This window comes from Engraulis encrasicolus, chromosome 17, assembly GCF_034702125.1.
Source record: "Engraulis encrasicolus isolate BLACKSEA-1 chromosome 17, IST_EnEncr_1.0, whole genome shotgun sequence".
Taxonomy (NCBI): domain Eukaryota; kingdom Metazoa; phylum Chordata; class Actinopteri; order Clupeiformes; family Engraulidae; genus Engraulis; species Engraulis encrasicolus.
Genome location: NC_085873.1, coordinates 37556043 through 37566042, shown reverse-complemented (window position 1 = coordinate 37566042; position 10000 = coordinate 37556043). Strand labels below are relative to the sequence as shown.

General features: G+C 40.8%; 2 long non-coding RNA genes across 2 annotated transcripts in view; one reads left to right on the top strand and one right to left on the bottom strand.

Moving 5' to 3' along the window:
• The window catches only part of LOC134466842 (uncharacterized), a 3050-nt gene extending 1596 nt beyond the window's left edge, over positions 1-1454 (top strand). The window contains exon 3 of the long non-coding RNA XR_010038423.1: positions 1-1454. This exon is cut by the window's left edge and continues 13 nt beyond it. This is a non-coding gene — a long non-coding RNA (uncharacterized LOC134466842).
• A 2187-nt stretch (positions 1455-3641) lies between these two features.
• LOC134467467 (uncharacterized) lies at positions 3642-6320 on the bottom strand. The gene is made up of 3 exons (XR_010038563.1): positions 5577-6320; positions 4558-4636; positions 3642-4133 (listed from the first exon to the last, which is right to left on the bottom strand). It is a non-coding gene; the product is annotated as an uncharacterized LOC134467467 (long non-coding RNA).
• Positions 6321-10000: the final 3680 nt, after the last annotated feature.

Genomic DNA, 10000 nt, shown 5'->3' with positions numbered 1-10000 from the left:
GTGGAAGACCACCCCAAAGAGGAGATGTCTCCAGCCCCCAACAGAGAGACCATGTGATGAGCCTCCTGTGACAGATTCTGACACCGAAGTAGGGCATAGCTTGGAGGATAGTCTGTCTCCACACCAATGTGATGTTGGCACTCAGTGGCCAGAGCGTAGTGATCATGATTGTTGTTCGATGAAGTCAACAAAAGATGCAAGCACACAAACCGATCCTACACCATCACTGTCAGATCATGACATGGATGATAAAGTGTCAACTTTACACTGGACTAGACATCATCAGCTTTTGGCAACTTTTGAACACCATCATTGGCTTTCTTCCACAGTCGAAGACGTTCAAATTACCAGTCCATGAACAGCTAAGTGCTGGTCCTAATGAGGCTTCGGCTTGGCTACAGCCTGTGATATGTCCGCAATGTGGAGAGCAACACTTGCCAATTTCACAAGGGAAAATCTTATTTTTTGGCTCCCTCGAGACACTCTGAATAGAGTAAGACCCTCAAGTTTTCTTGAACACTATCCCAATGCAACATGCATCATAGATTGCACTGAAATATTTGTCCAAAGACCGAAGAACTTGGGGAAAAGAGCAAAAACATACAGCAACTATAAGCATCACAACACCTACAAAGTCCTCTATTGCATAGCCCCCAATGGTTTTGTGATGTATGTGTCAAAACTGTTTGGTGGCAGAGCTAGTGACACTTTTATCTTAAACTGTGGATTTCTGGTGATCAGATTTTGACAGACCGGGGATTCACAATTGGAGATGTTCTTCCTCCAGGAGTGACATTGGCTATTCCAGCATTTACACGTGGATGTACACAACTATCAGAACATGAAGTCACAGGAACCCGCCGTCTCGCCAATGTCCGAATTCATGTTGAACGTGCAATAAGAAGGTTAAAATGCTTCAAAATTTTGAGTAATGTAATTCCAGGTTGATTAAAACATGTTGATGACATTTTGACTATTTGTGCAGGCCTGTGTAACCTTCTTTAAATCTTACAAACATGTTTGGCATACACTACACTTGTCCCTGTCTGTAGGCCTACATGTCAGCATCATCTTCCAACTTGTCAGCGATACTATGCCCAAGATATTTTGTACTGCTTGACACACAGTGATTGCCCTGACAGGTAAAACGTTGGAAAGACTTAAGATCCTGAACATAACACTTTTTTGCATTGTACTGTAGGCCTACATCAAACTCAACCCCATACTCAGAGCACACATTCAGAAGTTGCTGAAACTCAACAGCGCCGGGGGACATGGGCCTAATAGCCAGATCATCAAATGGTTGAAAACAGTGCATGTGTTTTATTGTCTGTGTCTAAATCTCGTCATACATCCAGTGCGTTTTGTTTTTTTTAACAGACGTGTTTTCACAATGACACTCTGAGAATTTACTTTTGAACAAAGTGTCTTGTGTATAAAATGGTGTGCAGACAGCCGGAGTGTGTGTGTTGCGTAAAGGAACAAGTGCTTTGCAAAGCTGGTATGAAAGTGTAATGCTAGACTTTTGATTAAGGTAAAGCAGCATGTGTTATAGTACCAACAACAACTGAACAATATGCTACTTTGGTCATCAGCCTTTAGTGTTTAAGCAGTAGCCTAGGCAAAAACTGTAACAAAGTAAAAACAAAACAAAGAAAATATAACTGCCGAATGAATTAAGAACCTGAATTATCACCAGCATTTGACCGGTTGTTAATTTAAAACCAGGCATGCATATGTATCTATATCTATCTTTAGAAAATAGGCCTACGTTAACAACAGGGAATCTTTATCTTTTCAGGTCAAGGTGGCCGCCTTGGCAATAGGGAAACTCTCTCTCTCTAGGCTAGGCCTGATCAGAAAGCAAGGTGTGTGTGTGTGTGTGTGTTTTTTTTTTTTTTTAACCTCTGTCATTAAAGGGACACTGCAAGATTTATAGTTGTTTATTTCCAGAATTCATGCTACTCATTCACTAATGTTACCTTTTTCATGAATACTTACCACCACCATCAAATTCTAAGTATTCATTATGACTGGAAAAATTGCACTTTTCAGACATACAAAGGGGGATCTCCTCCATCATTGTCCGCCATTTTGAATTTCCAGAAATAGCCATTTTTAGCTGCAAAAAGGACTGTACTTGGGCCATAACAGAAAATCTGAGTTTATTATTTAGTAAACTATCATGAAAAGATCAAATTTGGCAATAGGCAACCCAGTTACAATGAGCAGCATAGTTGCAGTACCCTTTTTGACCATTTCCTGCACAGTGTCCCTCTAACTGATAAAATAAAGCCTTGTTGGCCTCAACATGTCATTAATTTCACCATGTAAATCGTGCCTTGCAAGAACTGATATTTTGAGGCAGTGTTAAGACAGTGGGTTGCACCAGCTGATTGCTTAGGCTACTTAACCACAGCCCTTTTAGAAGACATCACCTCCCGTCCTCTCCTTGTGGTAGCGTCTCCAGCAATAAGTAAGGATTTGGCGCCCCTTAGTGGCAAGCTGTGCACCCAGCGATGAACAAACAGACAGACTGCAAAACTCAATCACATATTATGTGGCAGAGGTAATGATAAAAATGATGTCTGGTATAGTCAGGAGGTAATGAAAAAAAGCCAGTATAACATTTCCCAATCAATATAAGGGGGATAATGATTAATGAAATTGAATGTGTGACAGTGGCACCAGCTCTCTGTTAAGACTGGACACCACAGGTCAGCTCCTGTGTCTATTCCACAACACACTGCAGCAAGATTTTACATTACATTACATTTCACTTAGCTGACGCTTTCATTTGTTCAAAGCGACTTACAACTATTATTTTTCAGGGTATTGGTTACAGTCCCTGGAGTAATGTGGGGTTAGGTGACTTGCTCAAGGGCACTTCAGCCATGGATGGAGGTGTAGGGAGAGGTCGTGGGGGATTCGAACCAGCAACCCCTAGATTGAAAGACCAACTCTCTAACCACTAGGCCAGGGGTGTCAAACTCAAACTCACAGAGGGCCAAAATACAAATCTGGAACAAAGTCGCGGGCCAAACTCAATATTTACAACGGCCTAAAATTGTGCAAACACACTTAATCTCATAATTAAATTTCACAGATTCCCATCGTAGTTCAAATGTGCCTGCAGATACTCTGTTGCAGTAGTGTGAGCTGTTTTACTGGCCTATGCCCAGCCCACTCATATTTTTTTGACACATTACATTTTATGTTCAGGTCTTATGCTATATATTAATGGTGTATGTGGGCCAACAGCAATACGCAATTGAAATGACCTCCCGGGCCAAATAAAATCACTCTGAGGGCCAGATTTGCCCCCGGGCCTGAGTTTGACACCCCTGGCATAGGCCATGGCTGCCCAGATTTCTCATAAAGAGCTGCATTGAAATGACATTAAGAACATTAGTGATTAATAACAAGTTGCCTAGTAAAAAACACACCAGCAAGAGTCATTTAGTGTATGGGGCCATTTGTAAAGTGGACCAATGTAAGGTGTGTGTCAAATTTGAACAACCACCACCCCCCACCTGCAACTACAATGCTGCAGTTGGATATTGAGCACAAGTAGCTAGGTTGTTTTTCAGTTCAGCACATATAAAAAACACCATCAAGTAAGCACACAGTATTGAACTATATTAAATTCACTATCTGTATGCATTTTAATAACTGTGTAAATAAACAATTCAAAACCGCCAGGTTAATTCATTTTTCTTTAGCATTTAAGCCTACAGTATACGGTATGTCATACCTTTGTCAGGTGCACTGATTCTCATTGATATGATTAGATTAGATAAAACTTAATTGTCTGTTACACCCATGAAAAAGAAAATTGTCTTTGGCGTGGCTTCAGTGATTCTCACAGACATTAGACAAGGCTTGACCAAAAAAAAAAAAAAGACAAGACCACACAATACATGCATGCTGCAGCTGGACAGTTCATCTCTTGTTCAGTATGGTCACAGCTGAGGGGATGAAGGATTTCTTGAAAGATGATAGATATATACATATAACTGAACCAAGTGTTTCTACACCGTATTGAACAATAATCCTCTCAACATTAATCCAAGTCTCTCTGTTGGGGGCTGGAGACATCTCTTTGGGGGTGGTCTTCCACATGATGGTGCTTTCTGAGAATAAATATAAGAAGGAACAAAAAACACCAACAGCTTTTAAAAACAGTTAATTACAACGCCACTGTCCTACAGAACACTTTAAATCTCACTTCACATTGCATTATATTACAATTAGCAGATGTAGACTCTTGCATGGAATAATAAGACACAAGTGTTGAAAGGCAATGTAGGTACATAAAAGCAGTGCCTTAAGGAGAGAAAGCATAACAACTAAGAGTCAATAACTAAGTTAAGAAAATGTGTGTGTGTGTGTTTTTTTTATTTTTATTTTTTATTTTTATTTTAGCCTAGATTAAAAAGTAGTGGCAGATGGGAGAGAGTCTAGAGGCAAATCGCTCCAAAAGTACTTTAACAACATATGGTTAAGGTAATTAAGAAAAAAGCACTTAAGTTATTTGTTATATACATGTAAACTTACACTATATTCATATCCCATATTATGGGATATGGGTGTTCCTGCGTTGGTCTGCCGTCAGGGAAGTGTACTCCGCACACACCTAAGGAGGGTGGGAATAAGATGAGATAAAAAAAAAATATAATTGGCTGTTACACATGAAACAGAAAATTATCTTTGCCATGGCTGCAGTCATTCTCACAGACATTAGACAAAATACAGGACAAAGCAAGACATGTACACTGAGGTTGGATAGCGAAAATTATCTTTTGTTGAGGAAGGGTTATTTTCAGTCTGGGTGTAATTTTCAGTCTGGGTGTTGGGGACATGTCCATAGGCCTACCACTTTTGAGATGAACCTAGCTTGTCCCCACCACTTTATTTCCAATAGAATGGCAAACATTATTACAAATACAAACATGCTGGTCGATTTATGAGATGAAAATAAAATTGGGCTAGGTTATGGACAAAACAAAAGCTACCAAAACCTAGCCTGACTTCTTATTAAAGTCAGTCACACAACCTGGCTAGCTTTGCCAAAACTCCGCTAGCATAACAAAAGAATTAGCTAAATTGCCAGGGTCACATTTCCATTTCAAAGGGCACACATACACAAATAATCGTAAATAAACACAGAAATGTACCATGGCACACAGCACAGATAACCATGGGGCTCATGGTGCTACCAAAACCTAGCCTGACTTCTTATTAAAGTCAGTGTAACCTGGCTAGCCTTGCCAAAACTCCGCTAGCATAACAAAATAATTAGCTAAGTTGCCAGGGTCACATTTTCATTTCAAAGGGCACACATACACAAATAATCGAAAATAAGCACACAAATGTACCATGACACACAGCACAGATAACCATGGGGCTCATGGTGCTCTTCCCAATCCTGGGGAAACTTAGGTATTAATGAAAGAATGCTAAATAATAGTAACTAGCGTTAGCTAGCCAAGCTAAATAATTGTTGCCACCAGTTTACATAGACACTGGCTTACAATACTTAACTACACTAACCACCTAGAAATAAAAATACATACCCTTGAATACTTGTTTGGGGGCAAAGTCCTTTCGGTGTACGTTTTTAATCCACATCTTGCGAATGTCTTCATCCTCAGCACGGCCGGGGAAACGGTGTACACCGTAGGGCACACAACATGGACAATCCTCTTTAAACTGTGGACTATGAAGCGCACATACGCTCTTTTTCCACATTTTTAGCTTTCTGCTGTTATTGTTACATCCGATTACGGCACACGTTAGTCCAGATCCAGACATATTTGTACAAAGATGATGTGAAAGTCAGTAACTTCATACGCTTCCGAGTTTACGTCAGGGAGCACTTCAGTAATGGCTCTACTTCCAGTTATTTATACAGATCTATGGTGGCTTCGCACTAGTAGCCTGCTCTGCGTAATAGAAGCGCAATGTCTTCAACCTTACGCTCGAACGCCGGCTGATGTGATTGGCTGAGCACATTTGTGTGTCAAATACCGTCAGGACAGTCTCAAAAATCCACACACAAATACAATGGAAGTCACAAATATGTATAGGGCTTGCGAATATATGTAGACCGGTTTGCAAATTAATAGAACTGCGCTGGCATTTGTGAATGGGGTTACATTCATTTGTGCATCATGAATTATATTTGTGAATGTTGTTACATTTGTTTGTGGATCATGAAATGTATGAATTATATTTGCGAATGTTATTACATTTGTTTGTGGATCACGAAATATATTGGTGAGTGGTGTGACATTCATTTCTTAATAATGATACTGATCTCTCTCCATACACACACACACACACACACACACACACACACACACACACACACACACACACACACACACACACACACACACACACACACACACACACACACACACACACACACACACACACACACAGAAAAGCAGAAAGAGAAATCCAGAAATAAAAAGACAGAAAGACAGAGCCCATGTGGGTATCCCTGTTCTGTTCCCTGGTGTTCGGTGTGATCCGATCGAGCCTGGAGGTATGAACGGCAAAGGCAGCTGTGGAACCGCCGAACACAGGCTAATGTGCCAGGGGGAATTAAATCAAAGGCGCACATGAAAGCAGCGTGTCTCTTCAGAACAGAAGCCTGCTGAGGCTGGTGGTAGTGAGAGCTATAGACCTAGGCGGCACGGCAGTTTGCCATATTATATATTTATTTTGTCATTGTTGCAAGGTTGCTGTACATTCATTTATTCATGTACTATGGCCTAGAAGTGATAATACAATTGTGTGTGTGTCTGAAAGAGAGAGAGAGAGAGAGAGAGAGAGAGAGAGAGAGAGAGAGAGAGAGAGAGAGAGAGAGAAAGAGAGGAGAGAGAGAGAGAGAGAGAGAGAGAGAGAGAGAGAGAGAGAGAGAGAGAGGGGGATTTTTTGAACATGTATGTGTGTGTGTGTGTGTGTGTGTGTGTGTGTGTGTGTGTGTGTGTGTGTGTGTGTGTGTGTGTGTGTGTGTGTGTGTGTGTGTGTGTGTGTGTGTGTGTGTGTGTGTGTGTTTGTGCGCGCGTATGCACTGTATGTGTAAGAGAGCAGCAATAAGATGTAATAGCATTTTATAATATAATTTATATAATATTCATAATAGTGTCACCACACAGTCATAGATAAGTCAAAAACCGAATATCACTTAAGGCCAACAGTCTAGTCATGTTTATGACATGCACATAATGTTTATGACACCCGCGTAACTGTGCCAGGACAGTATTGTGACACTGTAATGACATGCTTATGACACCGGCGTCAAGTAAAGGGTTGCAGCCTTTTCACTCAGAGCGGCAGAGAGCACTGTTGCCTGTTTCATCTTTCTCAAGGTGGTCAACTGCAGTATTATTACCTCCGTCAAGGAGCTGATGTTTTCAGTCGCGTTGGTTTGTCTGTTTGATTGTCTGTCAGTAGGATAACTCAAAAGATTATGAAGTGATTTTGATGAAAGTTTGTGGAGTTGTTGGAAATGATAAAAGGAAAACAAGTGATTACATTTTGGTGGTGATCTGAATTGGTCCGGATCTAAAAATCAATCGGATTTAAAAAAAAAAAAAAAAAAAGATTCTTCCGGTTTCTAACTCCACCAAGACAAGGCAGAAATAGGCTACTTGAAAGACATTAGGGTGTGACATAGTCAAATGTTCTATTTAAAGGGATAGTTTGGTCAATTTCAACATGCAGTTGTAATGCTCACACTACCCTGGACTTGTCAGTGCCTGAGATTTTTTTTTCTTCTTCTTCAGCCGTCTGAGATCCTGGTCATTGTAATGGGGGCAGCTCTTTGTTTACATTTCAAAAAAACATTTTTATTTATTCCCAAAAACATCCAAAAGGTTATAAAACATCAGCAGACAACTAGCAAACAGCAGTACCTTTTGGGAAAATATTTGGAGTTGGCCTATGTTTCATTTTTTAAAAATGTAAACAAACGCTGCCCCCATTAGAATTGCTCATATCTCGGAAAGGGCCGAGCCGAAAAACGTGGCATCACCAGGTACTGACAAGTCAAGGGTAGCGTGAGCAATACAACTGCATGTTGAAATTGACCAAACTGTCCCTTTAACAGCTTCCTTGGCGGAGGTTTGCACTCTCTGAGTGCATTTCTAGTTTTATCAATGTTTTCCACAATTGGCATAACTTTTTTAGTGGGAAACATTTGTTTCAACCTTTCCTGTTCTTTTCTATCTATCTATCTATCTATCTATCTATCTATCTATCTATCTATCTATCTATCTATCTATCTATCTATCTATCTATCTATCTATCTATCTATCTATCTATCTATCTATCTATCTATCTATCTATCTCTCTCTCTCTCTCTCTCTCTGTCTCAGGGATCTTGCATCAGTCTTGCTCCATGGCAGCAGTCTTTGATGTGAGCTTGTCTGTTCCCAGAGTATTGACTGCTAGATGTGTTTGCACGTGAGTGTGCGTGTGTGTGTGTGTGTGTGTGTGTTGAGGGGGGGTGGGGGGGGGTGTACGTGCTCGTGTGTGTGTGTGTGTGTGAGTATGTGCTTATGTGTGTGGGCTAGTGTGTGTGTGTCTTTGTGTGTGTGTGTGTGTGTGCTTGTGTGTGCATGTGTGTGTGTGTGTGTGTGTGTGTGTGTGTGTGTGTGTGTGTGTGTGTGTGTGTGTGTGTGTGTGTGTGTGTGTGTGTGTGTGTGTGTGTGTGTGTGTGTATGTGTGTGTGTGTGTGTGTACTCTGCAAAGGAAACAGAATTCACAGCATGTTTCACAGTCCAATTTTGTTTTTCACAACAAAGGTACAAGCAATTTAATCAATCTAGCACAAATGCAAACACACAAACACACCAACAGCAGCACAAACGGGACCACAATTTGTTTCATAAATCCAGCGTGTCTTATGGCCTCTACTGCAGGGGTTCCCAACCTTTTTCAACTTGGGGCCCACTCGAAATTGTCAAAAATGTTCGGGCCCACCTCTGACCCAATTAAGAATAAAACTCAAATAAATCAACAGCAACACACACACCAAAATATGATTATTCATTTTGGAAAATGATTTCAAGGCCCACTTGGGATACCTTCAGGGCCCACCAGTGGGCCCCGGCCCATAGGTTGGGAACCACTGCTCTACTGTTCTCGTTAGGTAGTAATCGCTGTGTCGAGGTGTACCATGGGTAGTTGTTTCCAATTTGTTGGATAGAAAACATTTTCAATCACATTGAGGTCTTTTCGGATTTTTTTCTTTTTTTTACCTGGTCTCCCAAGCCAAGCACAGACATGTATCATTTGTCTGTGTTTTCAGTTGCTTGCAAGTGGTACCAATCACACATCACATCCTAATACGTATGAACGGCCATCTGGATACTTTGTTCGTGAAGGAGCAGTACACCCCTGAACAAAGCAAACTGAATGTCTTATTACAGTAACTTACCTGCAACATCGGCTAGCCTAAATTAACACCGTCCATGCTTCAGCCATGGCTGTTTGGCTATTATTTGAGCAGCCGGCAACACAACACGTTTTTGGCATGTTGGGCGTGAACAATGCTGGTCTACAGGTCCTTGTCTTTTGTTTATTCTTTCCCAACACCACCAACTGACTTGCATTGGCATATCCCCCAATGTTTTCCAAAAAGGGACGTAACGCACATGGCACACATCACGCTGTTCACCAAAAGAATCAAAGAAAAGGGGGCATCAATTTTTTCTTCTTTATTTCTGTGCACAAAAATAAAGAAGAAAAAATTGATGCAAGGTGCGCCCCCCCTTTTCTTTGATTCTAAGTATTTATTTGGGACAGCACCCTTAAAAAGTTATCAAGAAACCTGAGTGAAGCCTGCTACCTACTTGATTTAGACTTCACCAAAAGAGAAAGATTGACACTCCTTTCAAACAGTTATGAAAAGGCCAGCGCTTGGCTTACACACAGCACACTAGTTAATAATAGAGTACATGGCCTTGAATAATACAGTGACCTG